Source organism: Humulus lupulus, chromosome 1 (assembly GCF_963169125.1).
Source record: "Humulus lupulus chromosome 1, drHumLupu1.1, whole genome shotgun sequence".
In the NCBI taxonomy this organism is placed as follows: domain Eukaryota; kingdom Viridiplantae; phylum Streptophyta; class Magnoliopsida; order Rosales; family Cannabaceae; genus Humulus; species Humulus lupulus.
The window spans coordinates 212962823-212987445 of record NC_084793.1 but is presented as its reverse complement, the minus strand read 5'-3'; positions in this window follow the sequence as shown (position 1 = coordinate 212987445).

Here is a 24623-nt window from a genome sequence, read left to right as displayed (position 1 = left end):
AATGGTTGATTCTGGAAGTTAATAGTTATTGAGCTCAACTCTATAATTAGATTATAAATTAATTATTTGCTAGTAAATTAATGGTACTTCAGGATCAATAAGTAATTAGAAAGGTAAAACGGTAATTTTGACCAGCTCTAATGAACGAATCAATAATGGAGAACAAAACTACATATATTGATTATATCAATGGACTACTAGAGAAAATTGTGTAAATATAATTCTATAAATACTTAGAGTGCAATTCCATATTTATAGTGGAGTAATCATAGAATGAATAAATAAGATTATTATATTAAATGGTTTAATTAATAATCTGGTTTATTGGAAATTCGTATTATATGTTCATGGTCCCCATATCACCTCTGTCCTACACTGTCAATGGTAAGGATGTCAAAAGAATGATTTGTTAAGAGAAATGACTAAATTGCAAATGAATTAATTTTTCAGGGCAATGAAATAATTATTTCAAAATTATGGTTAATTGATTAATTGTGATTTAATTAATTATTTAAATATATAGTTTTTATTTTGAAAAACAATAAGTTAAAATTAATATTAATCTTGTTTGGATAAATATAAAAAGAAAAAATAATGAATATCTTATTTATAATATGATATTTATTTAATTTAATTTAAAACTGATATTTTAAGATAAAATTAATTTTAAATTAACTGATATTTATGTTTGAATAAATATCTTGTCTTAAAAGTTATTAAATAAACAAATGATTAAAAGTTATTAAATAAACAAATGAGAAAATTAGGGCAACCCTAAAAATGCTGGGCGACACACAATATACAATACAGTGTGCGGCGCCTAGCATTAGGGATTTTATCTCTGAGATTTAAATTTTGAATTTCAAATAAATTTGTTTAATCATTTATTTAATTATTCTTTTTAAATATGATTTAAATAGTTAATTAAATGAAAATATCTACTCAATTTTAATTTGAATTATAATTTAATTAAATAAAGATGATTTAATTAGATTAAATATCTTTATAAATCGAAATACTTGATATTGAGAGGATGGATGTATAATCAAACTCTCTCTCTAAAGTCATAGTTTTTTCTAAATCTGAAAACTATTTTAAACATTCTCTCTGTCAAAACTCTCTAGATCTAATGTGTTGAGTACATCTAGGAGTTATATAAATCAACATTTTGAATCTTGCGTGCCCACACACATCCTTGTATGTTTGAGGATTGGTCCAGAAGATCAGGGTGTGAGGTATCAGAATATTTGATGGCTACAAGAGATAATTCCTAATCTATTTGTATGTGATTTAATATTTATATATATATGATTATGACTATTATTAATATTTATTAAAATAGGTCTAGATATTCTCCAGCATACCTTTGATTTGATTATTTAATACCAACATATCTCACTCAAGCAAATGGTCCTTCATTGTGAAATTTCTTTGAGTCTTCACTTTGTAATGTTGATCACCTTCTCAACCTGATGGTCTTCCTCTTGACCCGATAATTAACTTCTCGACTTTAAGATGAACTTCGACCTGATACATGTCAAGTTGATACTCAACTTGATGCACAATTATTTAAGTAACCACTACCTAATGTCATCTCGAAATACTAACTCAAAATTTGGGTAAAACAAGAATAATCTTTATAATGTAAAGCTTCATTTAGTTGGAAGGAACTTCCCTCAGTGGCCTCTCATGTTGATAGGACGATTCTTTGGTAATTGTTCGGTGGTTTGTGATCCTCCCTCAAAAAAAGTATAAAAATAAGAAAACAATAATAAACGAAGAAACGAAAAGAATGTTTCAATGTTTAAGCGTAGTGTTTACCGTAAGATGAGTGAGATTTTTTTAATAATTTATATGGATATATTATTGAAGGGACGCATTGATTTAACAAAGTAAAACAAGAATTCATTTCAATATTCGTGAACATTTTTAAATTATATATAACATTTATAAATATATCTATTTTATATAAAAAAAAAAAAAAAACTATAAAACATAACCACGTTTTTTGTAATTTTTTTTTTTTTTGAGATTGTGGGATAATAATTTATTTTCATAAATTATATCTATATATTTAAAAAAAAAAATTTGGATCATTTATTTATTTAAAAGGTTCAAATTTCTTATAAAAATTAAATTATATATTTATATAATTTTTGTTTTCTGTAAGGGCTTACATCATTTTGAACCTTGTATTTTAGTCGATTACCCGTTGGAATATTTATTTTTAAAAATTAACTTGTGGATATCAAGTTTTGTCAAAAGGTTAAAATAGGAATAAATAGATCAATTATTTGAAAACTATATTTTTGCTGATTACTCATTTTTATTTTTTATTTTTAAAAATTAACCTTTGAATCATATATTTATTTAATAGGTTAAATTTTTTTTATAAAAAGTAAATTATATAAACATATATAATTTATGTTTTCTATAAGGGTTCACACAATTTTGTACCTTGTACTTTAATCGTTTACCCATTTGGACCCTTTATTTATTAAAATTAATTTGTAGACTATGTGTTTTGTCAAAATATTAAAATAAGAATATAAAGATAGATTATTTGAACCATGTATAATTTGGTTGATTACCCGCTTAGATATTTTATTATTAAAAACTAACATTTGGATCTCGTGTTTTGTCAAAAAGTTAAAATATATTATTATTATATGTTAATATTTTATCTATTTTAATTTTTATTAAAATAAAAATGAGAAAAGTAACCAGATCAAATTTACTTATTAAAATAAAAAAGAAAATAGATAAAAAAAAAATTCTTTGTAGTAATTAAATATCTAATTAAATTTAAATTCAAAATATAATTTTTTTTTTATTTTTATCTAGACCCTTGAGCTCATTGTTTTACTAACCGGATCTAGGTCCATATCATCATATCTATAATAAATTGTACACATATTAAGAATTAATATAATTACAAAATAAATATTTCCTATATATGAATTATATGGAAACTCACCATAAAATAAAATAATTGCAGTACTTGATTAAGTACAATGTTATTCACGTGAATCAAATCACATGAAAACGTGTGAGGTACATTTTATTAGATTATTATTATTATTAAGATGATAAATAAGAATAACTACATGAGAAAACAAACATGTATTGTACATTTTTTGTAATTAAATTAATTTTTTTTTTAGTATTTTTCAATAATTAAGTAGTTAATGTATTTAAGCTAAACAAATATAATATTTTTTAGCTAAATAAATGAATATAATATTTTTTAGGTAAATAAAAAATTTAAATTAATGTCTAACTAAATTTATACTATTAGTTATATGTAACTATATTTTTTTAATTAATTAGTAAAATTAATAAAAAATAAAAAAATTAGATTAAATAAAAAAATAAAAAAAGTGATTTGCAGATAATTTAAAGTGCTACCTAGTCTTTTTGAAACTCTCATTGTGTAAATATAGGATATCTTGGTTTTAACGTTGTTAATTCAAAATTCTGTCACTTCAACAAATTTTATTAACCTGCCATTAACTTTGACGTTTTTATTAAAAAAATCTATCAACGTTATTTGAAGATGTCGGGGAACAACGTAATTTGAAAATATCTTCCTTGATTTTTTAATTTTTTTGAATAACGTGAACATAAGAAATCTAGGGCTTGATATTTTTTTAAAAGGAAATATATTTTATTTGAAATATTTAAATGAAGAGTTTCGTTAATCCAAAGAATTTAGGACTTGATTGTTTTTAATTAAAATATCTTTTATTTGAAATGATGAGATGATCTCTAAATTTAATTCATTTTGTTAAGAACCTTTTAAACAAAATTAAGATTCAATTTTTTTTTAAATATCCATAATATAACATCACTCTTGTATAAAAAAAAAAAATGTTATCATATTAATTATTTTTATTGACATAGAACTTTCCTCATGTGGAACATTGTAGCCTAAGAGGGTCTTTAGTATGGGGGTTTGGTTTGGTGAGAATGAAAATGTCAAATCTAACCCATATTTGGTAAATTTATTTTTAATGGCTTGATGGTTTGTGTTTCCAGGTGGGTCTTAATGCATAATAATTTATCATGAAACATGGATATTAGATCTTGATTTACATTAAAGAAACTAGTTAAATAATGTAACGCCCTACGTCACTATGGCTGCTTCCTGGAATAACGACTGGTCGTACAAACAAACATGAGTCTTTCTAAGTAAAGAAACAGGGACCCTGAGAGAGAGAAAGTGAGAAAAGCGAGGAGTGAGAATGTAGGAGAGAGAATTTTTTTTCAATCTGAAGAGAGTAAGAGAAGAGAGGATGAGGCGACACATTGAGGTTAAGGGTTAGGGGAGAAAGTTATATGAGATGTATTGTTAATGATAGTTAGGGATTAACTATTGGGCTATAGACTAAGTATTTAATTTGGGTTTGACCCAAAAATGTATAATTTTAATTATTATTGCCCAATTTATACTATACAATTTATACTTAATAATTATATATAATAAATAGATCTTTATATAAATATGAGAAACTAACTAAACTTTCTAAAATTATAGACAAAAAAATAACTAGGCAAAATATGAAAAAAAAAAAAAAGGCACCTAACAATAACTAAAAAATATGGGATTCTCATAAAATAAGAACGAAATTACCATACAGATTAAGAAAATTTGCTATAAACTGCCGACTACAAGATTACATTCATGAAACCTAATCGCCGATTAACAAATCTTTCTTCTCCGGCTATTGCAACTCATTCTCCATTGTTTGTGACCGTAACATTATCTTCTCCGGCAACAACACACGAAACTCTTCTTCTCCGATCAAGAAATAAAATTCTCGATCGCCTGCCCTTGTTTTTCTTCGACCTTCTACAGTCATCGAATTATCGGTAGAATTCAATTTCCAATCACCTGCTCTTCTTCACCAGCAATTGAAACAAAATTTAAATTCTTTTCCAAAAATCACATCTCCTTCTTCGACAAAATCATCTGATTTTTGCTTCGTCTCTACGATTTCTCAAATAAATAACATTTAAACTAAACAAAATCTTCTATGAAATATACGACATGGAAAATAATAGCACAAAGAACCAGGAAATTAGTTTTTTATTTACTCACATGAAACCAGTTACAGAACATAATTTGAACATTTGCATAATTCAAATGTTACAAAAAATAAAAAATAAGACAACAAATTAAATACAGTAACCAGTTACACGCAAAATAATAATAATAATAATAATACTATGCATAATAATTTATCATGAAACATGAAAATTAGACCTTCATTTACATTATAGAAACTAGTTACATAATGTAACGCCTCACGTCACTATGGCTGCTTCCTGGAATGACGACCGGCCCTACAAACCAACACGAGTCTTTCTAAGTAAAGAAAGAGGGACCCTGAGAAGGAGAAAGTGAGAAAAGCGAGGAGTGAGAATGTAGGAGAGAGTTTTTTTTCCAATCTGAAGAGAGGAAGAGACGAGAGGATGAGGCGACACATTGAGGTTAAGGGTTAGGGGAGAAAGATATATGAGATGTATTTATAGTAGGGTTAATGAAAGTTAGGGATTGACTATTGGGCTACACTAAGTATTAAATTTGGGTTTGGGCCAAAAATGTATAATTTTAATTATATTGGCCCAATTTATACTATACAATTTAAACTTAATAATCAAATATAATAAAGAGATCTTTTTATAAATATGAGAAAACTAACTAAACTTTCTAAAAATATAGACAAAAAAATAATTAGGAAAAATATGAAAAAAAAGGCGCCTAACAATAACTAAAAAATATGGGATTCCCATAAAATAAGAACCAAATTACTATACATATTAAGAAAATTTGATATAAACTGTCGACTACAAGATTCTATTCAAGAAACCTAATTGCCGATCAACAAATCTTTCTTCTCCGGCTACTACAACTCGTTCTTTATTGTTTGTGACCGTAACATTATCTTCTTCGGCAACAACACGCGAAACTCTTCTTCTCTGATGAAGAAATAAAATTCTCGTTCGCCTGCTCTTGTTTTTCTTCGACATTCTACAATAATCGAATTAAACGTAGAATTCAATTTCTGATCACCTGCTCTTCTTCTCCGGCAACTGAAACAGAATTTAAATTCTTTTCTAAAAATCACATCTCCTTCTCCGACAAAATCATCTGATTTTTGCTTCGTCTCTACGATTTCTCAAATAGATAACATTTAAACTAAACAAAATCTTCTATGAAATATACGACATGGAAAATAATAACACAAAGAACCAAGAAATTAGTTTTTTATTTACTCACATGAAACCAGTTACAGAACATAATTTGAACATTTGCATAATTCAAATGTTACAAAAAATAAAAAAATAAGACAACAAATTAAATACATTAACCAGTTACACGCAAAAAAAAAAAATAACACTCTGCATAATAATTTGTCATGAAACATAGAAATTAGATCTTGATTTACATTAAATAAACTAATTACATAATGTAATGCCCCACGTCACTATGGTTGCTTCCTGGAATGACGACTGGTCGTGGAAACAAACACGAGTCTTTCTAAGTAAAGAAAGATGGACTTTGAGAGAGAGAAAGTGAGAAAAGCGAGGAGTGAGAATGTAGGAGAGAGATTTTTTTTTCAATCTGAAGAGAGGAAGAGAAGAGAGGATGAGGCAACACATTGAGGTTAAGTGTTAGGGGAGAAAGATATATGAGATGTATTTATAATAGGGTTAATGATAGTTAGGGATTGACTATTGGGCTAGACTAAGTATTTAATTTGGGTTTGACCCAAAAATGTATAATTTTAATTATTTTTGCCCAATTTATACTATACAATTTATACTTAATAACTATATATAATAAAGAGATCTTTATATAAATATGAGAAAACTAACTAAACTTTCTAAAAATATAGACAAAAAAATAATTAGGAAAAATATGAAAAAAAAAGGCGCCTAACAATAACTAAAAAATATGGGATTCTCATAAAATAAGAACCAAATTACCATGCATATTAAGAAAATTTGCTATAAACTGCCGACTACAAGATTCCATTCAAGAAACCTAATCGCCGTTCAACAAATATTTCTTCTATGGCTACTGCAACTCATTCTCCATTGTTTGTGACCGTAACATTATCTTCTTCGGCAACAACACACGAAACTCTTCTTCTCCGATCAAGAAATAAAATTCTCGATCGCCTGCTCTAGGTTTTCTTCGACATTCTAGAGTCATCGAATTAAACGTAGAATTCAATTTCCAATCACCTGCTCATCTTCTCCAGCAATTGAAACAGAATTTAAATTCTTTTCCAAAAATCACATCTCCTTCTCCGACAAAATCATCTGATTTTTGCTTCTTCTCTACGATTTCTCAAATAGATAACATTTAAACTAAACAAAATCTTCTTTGAAATATACAACATGGAAAATAATAACACAAAGAACCAAAGAATTCATTTTTTATTTACTCACATGAAACCAGTTACATAACATAATTTGAACATTTGCATAATTCAAATGTTACAAAAAAATAAAAATAAGACAACAAATTAAATACAGTGACCAGTTACACGCAAAAAATAATAATAATAACACTATGCATAATAATTTATCATGAAACATGGAAATTAGATCTTCATTTTCATTAAAGAAACTAGTTACATAATGTAACGCCCTACGTCACTATGGCTGCTTCCTGGAATGACGACTGGCCCTACAAACCAACACGAGTCTTTCTAAGTAAAGAAAGAGGGACCTTGAGAAAGAGAAAGTGAGAAAAGCGAGGAGTGAGAATGTAGGAGGGAGTTTTTTTTTTCAATCTGAAGAGAGGAAGGGACGAGAGGATGTGACGACACATTTAGGTTAAGGGTTAGGGGAGAAAGATATATGAGATGTATTTATAGTAGGGTTAATGAAAGTTAGGGATTGACTATTGGGCTACACTAACTATTAAATTTGGGTTTGGCCCAAAAATGTACAATTTTAATTATTTTTGCCCAATTTATGCTATACAATTTAAACTTAATAATTAAATATAATAAAGAGATATTTTTATAAATATGAGAAAACTAACTAAACTTTCTAAAAATATAGACAAAAAAATAATTAGGCAAAATATGAAAAAAAAAAAGGCGCCTAACAATAACTAAAAATATATGGGATTCCCATAAAATAAGAACCAAATTACCATGCATATTAAGAAAATTTGTTATAAACTGCCGACTACAAGATTCCATTCAAGAAACCTAATCCCCGTTCAACAAATATTTCTTCTATGGCTACTGCAACTCGTTCTCTATTGTTTGTGACCATAACATTATCTTCTTCGGCAACAACACACGAAACTCTTCTTCTCCGATCAAGAAATAAAATTCTCGATCGCCTGCTCTTTGTTTTCTTCGACATTCTAGAGTCATCAAATTAGACGTAGAATTCAATTTACGCCCTAAATCTATAATCTCGACTACCAAACTGGCTCCTAACTCCTACGGAACGTTATTTTGCTATCCTATCAAGCATCGATCAATATGCCCATTACTCCAAAATAGTTTTGGCCAAGAACAGTCAAGAACAAAGATTTGAATACATAAAAAACAATTTTGCATGGCATCTCAAACATCAAAGGGGTTCGTAAAATTTACTTGGATGAAAAGAGGGGTCTAAAATGAAACAGCTTTGAGTGTCCGAGCGGAGGATCCTTAGAACAGCGATGGAAGCTCCTCAAATTTTCTTGGCTCTAAAAGTTGAGGTTCTTAGGAGTTCTTGATGAGAAAATGTCGAATGAAAAGTAAAAAGGAAAAAAATGGATTTGGGGTATTATATATAGTGACTGTGACACGTTAAAAGAGGTAATCATGAATTAATTTTTCTAAGCATGGGGAAGTGAAATGGTCGTCGGACACATTCTTGGGAAATTGAAAAGACTTGATTAGACATGATTGGTCACCTCTTTCGAGAAAGCATGGGCGGCTCTGACAGATTTCATGAGGTGTTCGAAAAGTCGGTTTCCTAAGTTTACTTATTGCTGGTCGCAATAAATAAACTTCGGGGGCAAATGTTTACCCAAAAAACAGTTGCTGATGACGTGGCGAGGATTTCTCCCACGTGGTTGACGCATGGCGAAAGTACTGCTCGACTATCGACCAGAAGCACACCACATCGTCAGGGTTAATTTTTTATACGACCAGGCTGGTCGTATAACCTCATTTATTTCCTTCTTAAGATTGTAATCCTATAATAACTGCATTGAATATTTCTTCATTATTATCTTGATACACGATTATTAAGGAAAGATAAGGCACGTTGGCACATGTAACCCTTCCTGAGCCTATAAATATGCATGAAATAGCTCAAGGAAGGGCGTTTTGACTTTTGATTCCTGAGTCTTTTTGCGAGATTTTGAGAGAAAAATGAGCTATAGTGAATTGTCCATCGTCTTATTGTAATACATTCATGGTTTGTGAAACTCAAGAACCCTAGTTCTTTGATCACGACTTTGAGATTCAATAATAACAATATCACTAAGTGGACGTAGGTTATTACCATTCTTTGGGGCCGAACTACTATAATTCCTTGTTGTTTTCTTCCTTTCTGTTAGATTATATTTTTCAATTGCCGTTCTAGTTTTTGTCGTACATTTGACTCCCTGTCGTTGGCCAAATCGATGGTCAACATATTTCATATAATATAATGTTATATTAAATAATGTGAAAAAATGTGATTTGTCACACCTTGTAACATATTATTGAGAGTCACAAAAATTAGACACATGTGTGTGCCCAAATGTGACATATTTTGGGGTTACAAATTTGTAACTCCCAAATATTACCCAATAATGTGTATATTATATGTTACACATTTGAGATTGGATTTCACAAATCCGTGATGAAATATGGTTGTTGGAGACATGTTTTTAACTCCCAATAGGTGTTTGGAGGTTACAAAATCATGTGGGAAGGATTTGGGACGTTTTGGAATGTTTTGAAAAAATGACTTTTTTGTGCTGAAAATGGCCTGTGGCCGCGGCCTGGGGGACAGAAGCCAGTGGCCACGGCCAGTGAGGCTAACAGCCTATATGGTTTTTCAGTTTTCCCCAAATTGAACAGTTCTAACATCCCAAATAACTCCCAAATCTCCATTTTAATTCCATAAACATCATATTAAACATTGGTAATAGCCATGGGGGTTGGTGGAATTTGAAATTCAAAGGGGTATCTTAAACTCTATAAATAGGAGCCTAATGTTCACTTGTAAGACACATCATTTTCCATCCACAAAGCACTTGGCTGGAAAATACACCGTAGAGGCTTGATAATTCCAGAGAACTATTTCCTTGAGAAATCCCTTAGTTCTTAGAGAATAGGGGGAAATAAGCTTTTGGACAAAGGTTTTGAACCTTGTTCAAGTTAGTGATCCCCACTACTCTATACTTTGGTTGTGTAAGAGTTTTGTCCCTTTTTATTGGTTTTATTTTCATTCTTTTGAACTTGTTGATCTTATTTACTTGTATTATTATTGTTTTGAGTTTGTAATCTTCTTCTTCTACATCTTCTAGTTACTTGTATTTTGAGCAATTGAGTTCCGGCTGGGTCAAGGCTCTGATACCATTTGTAACACCCCACGTCACTATGGTTGTTTCCTGGAATAACGACTGGCCCTACAAACCAACACGAGTCTTTCCAGCGTGCTTTGTCCTCACTCACACGCTTCCTAGGAAAACTTCCTAGGAGGTCACCCATCTTAAGATTATTCTAGGTCAAGCACGCTTAACTTTGGAGTTCTCAAGTGATGGGCTACCGAAAAGAAGATGCATCTTGTTTATATAGGTAGTACCCATCAATCCATTTAAGCCCTCTTCAATTGTGTAGTCCCATACCTACATAGTCTTAGAATCATCACACTTGACATTCTCCAAGCGGTGTGGGATTGCACAACTTTTTACCCGGTCTTTCCTCACCGCATGAGGCAAGTAGCTGGGAGGTGCGGCTGGGGCGCAAGGGCTGCTACTGGTGGCTCAGAAAGGGCGCATGGGGCTGGCAAATTGAACATACATTTGCATATTTGAAATATTAAAAAAAAACAAGACAACACATTCACTAAGGTAACCAGTTACACACACAAAATTGAACATTATGCAAAATAATTAAGCATATAACCTGGAAAATAGTTCTTGATTTACTTAAAGGAAACTGGTTAGATGATATACTTTCAACATTTGTTAATATTCATTCACTAACTTAACCAATTACATTTGAATTAATAAAGCAACAACACAAAAAATTATGTTGTGCTATATTGCAGATTTGGAATCCATAATGACATTGATCCATTTTGGAGGGAAATGGACAGACAGATATCTGTATGATGACTACACCATGGCTGGATTGATAATACCAACAAATTGTTCTGAACAATTTGGTTCATCTAGTGAAAAATGAAATAAAATGCAATATGAAAAATATTGAGCTGAGTTACCAGTTATCACCAGGTATGCCACCAATGAAATTGCTCACTGATAACTCAATCATATTATACATTAAGTTGAAAAAGAAGCAAAATGTAGTTACGAAGTTACCACTATGCATCACCACTTTTGATAAAACAATAGCTGAAAATATTGAACACAATACATATGAAGAAGAAACACAAATACAGAACACAGATCTACAAATGCTAGTTCTTCAACTAAACAACCAGCAATCAGTTCCAGAGTTACAATATGAAGAAGCAACCTCCACGACAAATAACCAGGTACAATCCTTCCAAATCATTACAGACATAGCTGATAATGTAGTAGATTTTATCATAGAGAGAACATAAGAAAACAAAAGTAAAAGAGAAGAAGATACCGAAATTATAACTGATCATAAGGTTTTCAAAGTTGAAGATGGCCAGATTTATAAGGACAAAAAGCTCTTGAAATTGGCATTATATTATTATGCTATGATCCACAACATCAAATTCAAGACAAAAAGATCTAAACCGAGAGACTACTTGTCTTGTGTGGATGACAACTATATCTGGTTGCTTAGAGCTTCAAAATTCAGGAAAACAAAAACATTTAAAAACAGAAAGTATGAAAAAAACTTACAGCTGCTCCTTGGACGTCATTAAGGAAGACCACAGGCAGGCGAATTGCAATGTTATTGGAGAACTAATAACAAAAATATGCGTCAATAAAGAGAGTACACACACCAAATGACATCATCAGTGACATGCTAGATGATTATGGTGTTTCAATGGGGTATCAAAAAGCCAGAGAGCAAGAGAAAAACATTTAGAATTGGCAAGAGAAAACCAAGATGATTCATACCAGTAACTTCCCATCTACCTTTACATGCTAAAAATCTCGAACCCAGATACAATAACGCACCTGGTTACAGACAATAAAGATCACTTCAAATATATGTACCTAGCATTTTCAAATTCCTTCAAAGGATGGAAACATTGTAGGCCAGTCATTATGATAGATGGAACTTACTTGAAGACATCATTTGGAGGAACTTTATTCACTACTTCAACGATGGATGCTAACAACAACATAGATTCTGAAAGTGATTCATCATGGCTATGGTTTTTCATGAAACTAAAAGAGACATATGGAGAAAGAGAATGTATTGTTTTCCTTTTTATATTGTTATTCAAACAAACTAAACACAAAAAGGAAACTGTTTAATAATGATTCAGCAATTAGTACAATAATAAAATCAGTGTAAAAAAATAATAGTCATTTAAATTAATGACACCAGTTACTTAATTTGGACACAATAACTAGTTACTTAATCGTGATCTTACAAACAGGTCTAGCAATCATTTCAGACTGTCATAAAAACATAGAAAATGCTATAGACAATGTATACCCAAAAGCTTTCCATGGAGCATGCATATTCCACCTGCTAAACAACATCAAAGTGAATTTTGGTGTCCATGGTAAGGACCTAAACATAAACTTTGTGAAGGCAGCAAAGACATACAGGGTAAAATCATTTGAGCACTACATGCGCGAAATAGACAAGATTGACACTCGCATAAGACCGTATTTACAAAAAAAGGGATAACTCACTTGGTCTAGATGCCATTCTCCAACAAGAAGATATACAATGATGACATCAAGTATAGCTGAATCAATAAATGCTGCATTCAAAGCTGCAAGAATGCTGCCAATCACTACAGTGATGGAAGGCCTTCAAAGTTTAGTTCAATAATGGGTATGAAAAAATGGTAACAAAGCGAACAGAACATTCACACAAGTAACAACAGATGCTGAAACTGTGCTCAGAGAAAACATTATTTGGGCCATTAAATTTCAGGTAAGTAACATATATTATGCACTAAATATTATTTCCCAAGACATTCGGTAACCAGTTACTAATAATTACCATAGTAACCAGTTTCTAACATGTATTCATCTACTAAAATAAATAGATCTTCCCAGAAAACACTATACTGTACCAAGTTGTGGTAGAAGACAAATGAAATTTTCTGGTCAACCTAATGGAGAAAACATGCGAGTGCAAGAGGTTTCAACAAGATGAAATACCGTATGCACATGCAATAACAGTATTTGAAAAAAAAAACGGGTAAAAACATATGATTATGTTGCTGATTACTACAAAACTACAACTATGAAAGCAACATATGAGTCAACTATTCATCCCTTGCCAAATAAAAGTGAATGGACACTACCAGAGACTTTACACAAAATTGTCCTACCACCAAAAACAATAAAACCACCAGGCCAACCTAGAAGCAAAAGAATCAGATTTAGAGGAGAACCAAAAGTGCTGATTAAATGTGGACGATGCGGGCAACCAGGGTACAATAAAAAAACATGCAGGAATGAACCAATCCCAAGGGTGGGAAAGAAATTAGACAAATAAATTTGTAACGACTACATAGACTACAATGTCAATTCATTCAATTGATATAATAAAATTGTACTCTAATGTTTTCCCAATTTTTGAAACTACAGTCTTTTTAAGCATTTAACATTTTATAAACTGGAGACTCAAGTTCCTTGTTACGTCATAAGTTATTCAAATCCGGAGACTCAAGTACCTGGTTTCCACACAGGTTAATAAAAAAAACCAGTTACTATAAATACATGTAACAAATGACTAAACAAACGACTATAAATACATGTAACAAACGACTTATAAAAACCAGTTACATAATTACATATTTTTCACGAAAGAATATAAATATATCAATTTTTTTTTAAAATAATAAAAATAAAAAATAAAGAAACTATAACCAGTTACATAAAACATCTGCCTCACACTATCAAAAACCGAAGTAACCGGTTCCGCCATTCTCATACAAACCTATTTTTAAAAAAGAAATTAACATTTACAAACTAATTACATAATGAAATATCTCTTACAAATACATTAAATATTCATGAATAAAAAATTGTTATAATTTAACAAAAAATAATTCAAAAATTTTAAATAAAAATAAAATTGTACCCAGTTACCTGTAACGTGTGACTGGTCATTTCAAAGAATACAGTAATCGGTTATCCATTAGCACACAAACTTGTCCTTATAAGAAGGCAAGTCTTTTGTAAACCTAAAATCAATTTGTTCTTTCTTCCCAACAGAATATGGACCAACATTCAAGTACAGGTCATTCCTAGAAACATAAAAATCAAGAAAGTCCAGAAAATATGGTAAAACAACAGAATAAGCCTTCACATATGGTAAAGCAACACTGTCATTCTTCTTCCCCACCAAAGAGTTGTAGACAGTTAACATCCTACTCTTTATGAAAAAGTTGATGAAAATCCAATGCAACTGAACCTTCACATGCACAGGAAAAATAACATGATATAATTTGAAACCAGGTTATCAAAACGAATGCTACTTGGATCACATTTGGCTACCAAAAAGTTATCATACAAACACTTGATATTTGCATCAAACCAAAAGTCTGTAGTTTTAACCCTCTTGTTCAAACTATCACTCAACTTAATATTCTTCCTCAAGTAATAAAAACAAACATTGATATGCTACAAAAAATAAATAAATAAACAAACAAAAAACAGGAACCTCGTTACTTATCAATAAAAAATTATCAAAATCAGTTACACACAATACATCAAGAACCTGGTTACTTGTCAAATTTTTTTTTATCAAAACCAATTATGCACAATACTACAAGAACCTAATTACTTGTCATAACCATAATCAACAAAATGACTAAAGATCTAAACAAACAAAGAAACCATTTACAAAACATTATACCAAAAACCTAGTTACTTACAGTGTCCATAAGCTCCTCCCACAAGTTTGAAGCTTGTAAAACCACATATTCTCAGCAATTTTAACAAAAGTATAATCCATCGATGGATTGATAATGTTATTAACATCAGAAAACTTCTTCTTCCTGTAAACAAAAAAGAATTATATCAACAAACATTTACATAACAAAAATAATAATATTAAACAAAAATACAAAAACATATTTGTTTTTAAAAATCATTTAATCCTCAATCCATGCAACATAATCCATGCATTCATCCTTTGAAATATTTTATCCAATCTCATCTTTAAATAAAACAACCCTCTAACAATCAATACTTCTTCTACCTTCCTCTTCATATCTTCTTTTACATTAGATGAACCAAACTCAGTTACAAAATGAGATTTAACATGAGTACTAGGTTTAGACTCCCTCTTTTCAATAGCAACAGGAACTTCATCAACATCATCAACCAACACAACTTTCCAATCACCATTACTTCTACTTAATCTCTTTTGTTATTCTTCATACTCCACAGATTTATCAATAACCTTCAAAATCTCTGGATCCAAATAAATTTGTTCAAAACTTAAACCATTGGAATTGAACTAGGGCTTCTTTGAATTATCCTGTAATGAAGAACAATAAAATCAGTTACAACAAATTTCATTTTAAATAAAAGAATACAAAGAAACAAAAAAAAATTGATTTCAATACCTTAGTTCCAGCCACAATACTTGACAACTCCAACCTAGTATAAACACCATCAAAATCTTCACTTAAATCTTTCCCAAAACCCTAATAAAAAACAAAAATGAAACTGGTTACACTAATAAACTTACAAATAACAACATATTATTATGTAAGAGAAACCAATACCTTACTATCATCAAAATCTTCACCTAAATCCACCCCACAAGCCTGGACCAATAAAAAAAAGAAAAGAAACTAGTTACAACAAACAATGGTTACAAAAAAAAACAAAAATACATAGAAAAAAACAGTTACTTTAGAATCAGAAGAAACATGGCTAGATACTTTATCAAAATTCGCTGGTTTTTTTCTTCATTAAATGTAACAGTTGCATCACCACATCGTCCAACTTTTTCTGATTTTTTTCAACAATACTTCCAATCATTGAAAACAACTCACAGAGTTTCCCCATGAACTCAAACCTCATAATTGCAATGTCATCAATAATAGCTTGTTGGCTCTCTTTTATTGAAGAAATTGTTTGACAAATCAATCTTAATTTTTCACTATCAACCTATAAAAACATAATCAAATACATTACCAAACATCAAAAAATAAAAATAAAAACAAAGCTATAAATTTCAAACAAAATAATACTTTTTTTAATAAAAAAAATTACCAACACTAACAAGTACCTAGGTACCGGAACCATCATATCCATTATCAGGATACTCCTTAGGCAAATATATAGGCTTAAACTTAAAGTTCTTCACTACTGTTTTCTGTCACTCCCTAGAATTTGGATAAACATCCAAGATAGTCAACTAAAGAAATAATATATATATATATATTTATATATATAAACCCAAGAAACTGGTTACAATGTTTCGTAACCAGTAACACAAACAAAAATCCTAAATGATTAAAAAAAAATATACGTAGTAACCAGTTACAAAATAAAATATTATATCTTTTGCTGTTAAAAAATTTTGTCACCAAGTTGGAAAAGAAAGCATTATCAGAACTCTTTCAATTCAACAAACGGGAATACTTTTTGTTAGATTAGCTTATACATGATCTTTATTTATTTTCATGTATATCTAACAATTAAAAAAATTAATACGAGATAGCCTAAAACATGTTTCTAAAATGGAATTTAAAGAGAAACAAAGAATAAATACTTACAGTATACGCAGCGGAATGAAATAGTCATTCCTTCAGTTTCTCTAACTCTTGTATCCTCTCTGTCGCAGAGTATTATCAAGAAACTGAACAGAACTTCTATTTTCTTCACAATCTTCCAATGTATCCTTAGAACCACCTAGACTAGTGCGGGAAATTCTCAACACATGAGATAGATATAGAGTGAAGAAGAGAAAATAACAAAGAGGCTTAGAAAAGGACTTGTGTTTAGAGAGAATCTAAAACTATCAGAAAATCTAACTTGTGACTTATGTTTTGACTTCTCTCTAAGCACTCCTTTTATAGACTCAATTAGGCCATTTAATTTAATTAAAAAAATCAATAAAATAATAGCCTTTTTGAAGCCCTAGGTCGAAATTATCATGGGCTATAGACCCATGAAATTTCCCAATTGATTATAAGCCTATTGGACTTAAAATCAAGGCCTGTATTATTTTCTATTGATTTAATTAATTAAATAATTATTTAAATCCTTTATCAAATTAATTATTTATAATTTGAACCTTGATTTAAATTTATTTATTAATTTAGATACCAATTTATCTTAATTAATAAATCTGCCATAATTTCTCTTTTCTTCTCAAAATTACCAACTCTGTGAAACTATCAAAAATTGACCTGGTCAACTTTGATAATTCTAATTGATGATTAAATCAATTAATTGAGACTATCTAGATGATTTTATCCAAGGTACAATGGGGACTATGGGCCTATGAAATCAAGCTCCAATAAGTTAACATAAATCTAACAAATAAATTTACTAACTTATTAATTCCTCGTGACTCCACTATAGACTCAGAATTGCACTCTTGAATTCATAGAACGCTCTATAACAAATATAGATACGCTATTAATTATCTATTGTTACAACCATAATTTTCACTCGATCCTCTATAGACGGTCTACAATGAGATAGGACTAAAATATCGTTTTACCCCTCATTGTATTTTTTTCTTGAAACACTTAATTCCTTGTAAATGATATTTCAGTAAACTAATTTAATTACTGAAATGAGATCTCTATCATTTAACACCTTGAACCAAACTAAAAGGAAACCTTCGTTTCACTTCTTCATCAGAAGCTATAGATGTTCATATCTATGATTAACACTCCCACTCAATTATACTACCGAGTTCCCAAGATGTAAGGATGGGCTAGTCCGTAGGGTAAGCTGGTAACGAACAAGTCAAAGAACTCAAATAATACAATCAGTTAGAATACTAACCACTCAGAATTGAGATTGAATTGACCTATGGTCAACTATATGATATGACTAGAATAGATAATAACGGTATGTTTACTTATCTTATCAACTGTCAATATTGGTCATGTCCGATGTAACAAATACATCCGATCTTATCTACTTTTCTAATGTTCTGGAAAGAACATAACACTGTAATGTGTAAGTAGATCATATCATAGATTGGCAAGTCAATGTAAATCCTGTGCACTGACTAATCTTAGGACTAACTTATTTTGAACATATAATCATATTTATATTCCACTGTGATTACGTCACTATAAATAAGATTAGCTATATGCCCGGGATTTAATAGAAGTTTATATTAAACAAATAATCATGAAAATAAAACATGTGAGCAAAGTGATTAACCAAGTCAAAAAATGATTTATATTCTTTTATTGATAATAAAATGAGATTAAAAAGAATTTGAGTTTTAATTAGGGCATAAAACCCCAACAAAATCCCTCTTGCACTAATCGAAACTAATGTCTTAATTCTACTAATCTCATTTCCTTGATATGCTTATCAAATGTAGCTTCTGTTAGTGTCTTTGTAAACGGATTCGCAAGATTTTCTTCAGTTGCAATCTTCATAACCTTCACATCTCCCCTGGCCACATATTCTCGAATAATGTGATACTTCTGTTCTATATGCTTACTCCTCTTGTGACTTCGAGGTTCTTTTGAGTTGGCTATCGCTCCTGTATTGTCACAAAACAACACAAGCAGTTTATCCATTTCTGGAATAACACCAAGATCCGAATAGAACTTCTTTAGCCAGACTATTTCCTTAGCTGCTTCTGACACGGCTATGTACTCAGCCTCCATGGTGGAATCTGAGATTGCAGACTGCTTTACGCTTCTCCAAATCACAGCTCCACCCCCAAGAGTAAACACCATTCCAGAAGTAGACTTTCTGTCATCGACATCAATCTGAAAATCTGAATCGGTGTAGCCTACAGGGTTCAGAACACCACCCTTGTAGACTAACATATAATCCCTAGTCCGTCTCAAATACTTCAGGATATGCTTAACTGCTACCCAATGTTCCGGTCCTGGGTTTGATTGATACCTGCTCACTACTCCCACTGCATAGCAGATATCTAGTCTAGTACACAACATGACATACATCAGAATTCCAACTACAAATGTGTATGGAACTTTTCTCATTGCATCTTCCTCTTCAGGAGTCTGGGGAGACTGCTTCTTTGAAAGATGAATTCCATGGCGGGACGGTAAACGCCCTTTCTTGGAATTTGTCATTAAGAAACGTTCAAGCACTTTATCAATGTAAGCTGCTTGAGATAGAGCTAAACGTTTGTTCTTTCTATCCCTGATGATCTGGATACCTAGAACATAACTTGCTTCACCCAAATCCTTCACCTGGAATTGAGTGCTCAGCCAATTCTTCATATCTGATCATTTCTTAGCATTGTTTCCAATGAGTAAGATATCATCTACATAAAGAACCAGGAATACCATTATTTGATTTTCCTTTAGTTGGTAAACACGGGGCTCATCAATATTTTGTTCAAAGCCATAGGTTTTGATTATTTCATCAAACTTAAGATTCCAGGAACGAAAAGCTTGCTTAAGTCCATAGATGGACCTATTCAACTTGCAACCTTTTCCTTCTTGTCCAGATACTTTAAATCCTTCTAGCTGATCCATATAAATGACTTCGTCAAGCTTTCCATTAAGAAAAGTTGTCTTGACGTCCATTTGCCAGATCTCATAGTCGAGAGCGGCTGCTATGGATAGGAGGATGCAAATGGATTTGAGCATGGCTACTAGACTAAAAGTTTCCTCATAGTCCATGCCTTCTCTTTGGTTATAACCCTTTGCCACTAATCGAGCTTTATAAGTCTCAATATTTCCATCAACACCTCATTTCTTCTTGTAGATCCACTTGCACCCAATGGCCCTAAAGTCACTAGGTGCTTCCACAAGATCCCAGACGGAATTTGAGTACATGGACTCCATTTCCTATTTCATGGCTTCGAGCCATAATTCCTTTTCAGGGCTAGCCATTGCTTGTTTGAAAGACAATGGATCATCATCACTAGTGTCACCAACAACCATATTGGTTTCACCATCCAAAACGACAACGGATCATCATCACTAGGTTCCTAGAAACCCTCCCACTACGACGAGGCTCCGTGACTGTTTGCTCAAGAACAGTGGTACTTTCTTCATTTAAACCGACTTGCGTCGGTTGGACGTGAAGAGTGGGAATATCATCATCAAATTGCGTTGATGACGATGGAACATTGGTTGGAGTCAATTCTTTAACCATCTCCTCTAAAACTACTTTGCTGCGAGGTTTAAAGTTCTGGACATAGTCATTTTCTAGAAAAGTAGCATTTGTAGAAGTAAACACTTTCTTTTCTGAATGACTATAGAAAATTCCACCCCGAGTACCTTTAGAATAGCCAAAAAACATGCAAACTTCAGTTCGCGATTCTAGCTTTCCCTCCTTTTTCCTCAGGACGTGAGCGGGACACCCCCAGATTCTATAATTGCATAAACTAGGTTCACGACCATTCCAATGTTCTAAAGGTGTTTTGGGGATTGATTTTGACGGCACGACATTGAGAATGTCATTTGCGGTTTCAATTGCATGTCCCCAGAATGAAGTTGGTAGAGTTGAGTAACTAAGCATGCATCTAACCATTTCCAATAAAGTTCTGTTTCGGCGTTCCGCTACACCATTTTGATGCGGAGTACCTGGGGCAGTAAGTTGTGATAAAATCTCAAGTTCAGTTAAATCATCTTGGAACTGCATATCCAAATATTCTCCACCCCTAGCAGATCGCAAGATCTTTAACGTTTTACCTAATTGGTTCTGAGCCATTGCTAGGAATTCCTGAAACATTGAAAATGTTTCTGATTTCCTATGCATTAGGTAAAGACATGAGTATCTAGAGTAATTGTCAATGAAAGTGATGAAATACTCAAAACCACCCCTGGCTTGTACATTCAAAGGTCCACAAACATCTGAATGCACAAGACCAAGTAGTTCTTTGGCCCTATCACCCTTTGCAGAGAATGGACGCTTGGTCAGTTAGCCTTCTAGACAAGATTCACAGACAGGTAATTCACCAAAGGTGAGTTCCCTCAAATGTTCGTCCTTTGTAAGTCTTTGAATCCTATCATAGCCAATGTGACCTAGTCTCAAGTGCCATAAATACGTCATATTATTGTTATCGGTCTTTTGACGTTTATTGGTCCTAGGTTTAGCTACTTTGAATAAATCATTATTAAGAGCGAGGGTTCATTAGGTCGCAGAATATAAAGCCCGTTTTCCAAACATGCAATACACAATTGTGATCCATTGAAAGAAATAGATATGTTAAAACTTGTGAAAGTCATAACAAATCGTTCTAATTGCAACATGGAAACTGAAATTAAATTACTACTAAAATCCGGAATAAAAAATACATCTTTTAAAATTAAAAATTTATTTCCGAACTTCAGATGAGCTCTTCCTCTAGCTTGGACCGCAACGAACGCTCCGTTTCCAATTCTAAGCTTTAAGCCGCCTTCATTCACTTCCTCCCACGATTCAAGAAGTTGTAAAGAGTTATAAACATGGTTAGTAGTTCTAGAATCAATAATCCAAACAGATTTATCATTCTCTAAAACACATGTTTCCAAGATAAATGAACTATAATCATTACCTTTGTTTTTCGCTGCTAGAAACTTAGGGCAATCTCGTTTCCAATGCCCCTTCTCTTTGCAGTGAAAGCACTTATCTTTACCTTTCTTGTTTTTCTTGTTCTTCCCCTTAGGCGTCTGTGCACTTGGTTGTGCACTCGTCTTTGTAGCCTTTGCAGGCTTGGGGTTGTTTATTTGTCCACCTTTCCTCTTGTTTCCAGCTTTCGAAGACGAAGCTTGGTTAGCTTCAGCCTTAGCTAGATGAGCAGCAACATCAGTAGTCTTATTTTCACCTCCTTTACTAGGTCCACCCATGACAGGTTCAATAATCTGAAGCTCGTTCTTGAGCTGCGTCAGACCATAGTTGAGTTGAGCACGAATGTGCAGACACGGTGCCATCACGAACGTGCAGACACGGTGCTATCCAAGCATTTATGGTAACATCATGAGCATTGACGGTGCCATCACTAACGTGCGGACATAGTGCTCGTTCTGGGGATTCCTCAATCATGACGAACTCGAAGTTGTCACATATTAACTCTATGTTGATATCCTGCTTCCAATTATGGAAGTTTTCTCTGGCGAGTTTCTCCATCGAAAGTTGAGAAAGGATGGGAGTAGACACAGACACTACTTAACTTAAAACTACAAATTACCAATAAAATAGAAATCAATCACATTTTCTCAATAAAACTTCTACTCACACAAATTTCAAGAAATAGCACAACATATACCAAAAATATGTAAGATATGAGAAAAAATACCAAAAACAATCATATCTCTATTTCTTTAGGTTTTTAACTAATCTATGATATCCTTGTCCCAGTTGGCGAGAGTCAAAAATACCACTAGTTAAATAGAGCTGTAAACTTATTTAATAATGGACACCACTATTAACAACCTACTATTCGATAAAAATAAGAAAACAAAATCTCTTATTTTATGAGCTAGACCCACAGTTTCAATAATCATAGATTTAGTCCTAGTAGTCACCGTAGGGGCGAGTCTAGTAGAATTTGACCTATAATTATCTATCTTTCGAAATCTAACATTGTCAAAATAACTAATGAACACCTTCCATAGGGGGACGAATCAAAGCGCCTCGAGGCCCCATTAAGCTATTGACTATGTTAAACCAACGGTGGAGATCGAATAAAATTCTTAAAATAAGCTCATTATAAAATTAAAAATAGTATTTGTATTATTTATTTTTAGAAAATTAATGACTATGGTTTTCCCAAAAAAAATTAAACAGATTAAAAATTTTAAAACCAAAGTCCTATAATTTCTTATTAATTCTAAAGTGTCACATTGAAACAAATTCAATTAATTTAGAACTAATTTGTTGCTAATCAATATTTAGGTTTAACTAATATAATGAACCTATACAATTAAGTCCAACTCAGGTAAATGAGCCTTAACAATTGAGCTTGTATGGAGGAGGGCTGGGTCCAATATGTCGTTCCCACTACAAAAGCCCCCTATCTTCCATACAAGGTCCAAAAGACAGGAATTTAAACCTTCGTTTTATTAATTGATTAGGCCCACTATAGTCATGCAAAGCAAATAGGCATTCACAAGTGGAATCACCCACAAGAGAGGAATTTAAACTTTACATTCTCTAATGGACCCAAATAAAACCTATCACTTTATGAATATTTTATTTGGAAAAATACCATATATCTAACAAACATATGGGCCACTATATGCATCTAAGCCCAATTGCAAAAATACCACATATAGTGCAAACAGACATGTTATAATTGGATGAGCCTAATCATATTACTATATGAGCAATTCTATAAATTTATGCAAAAATACCACAATTTATTTCATTTGCAAAAATACCACAATTAATTATCTAGAATTTATCCAAAAATAAATTTAAATTAATTAAATTTTTACAAAAAAATAAGTCAATTTAAATGAAATTTATCAACAATTAATTTAAATTTCATTTATTAACAATTAACTTGGTTTTAGGTTAATTTGAAAAAAATATATTAATTTAATTTAAATAGGATTTATCAACAATTAACCAAAGTTAATTTAAATCTCATTTATTAAAAATTATTTTATAAATTGGCTGAAAAAAAATGATATTTTTCAAAATTTAACCAATTTTAAATTTTAAAATCAATATCTAAATTTTTTTTTTAAATATCTTGTGTTGTTATAACTATTAGCTAATATTTTAACCATTAATATATATATATATATAAATAGTTATAACAACCCTGAAATATCTCAAAATAGTTAAACAAATTCAAATATCCATAAAAATATCTAACTAACAATGTTCAAATTTCAAATAATTTAAATATTAAAAATTATAGAATAAAAAGATATTTATATTTTCAAATAAAGATTTAATAAAAATATCAAGAATTTAAATGAAAATATCTTAAATATCTCATATCATAATTATAATATTTTAATATATTAAAATATTTAAAATTAAGTTGTTAGTCTATTTTTAAATTTGAATTTGAATGTTTGTAGAAAATATCTAATTATTTAAATCTCAACTAACAAAAATATCTTATTTTTAAAAAATAATTTTAAATACATAACAAATCTGATATTTTTTTCTTTGA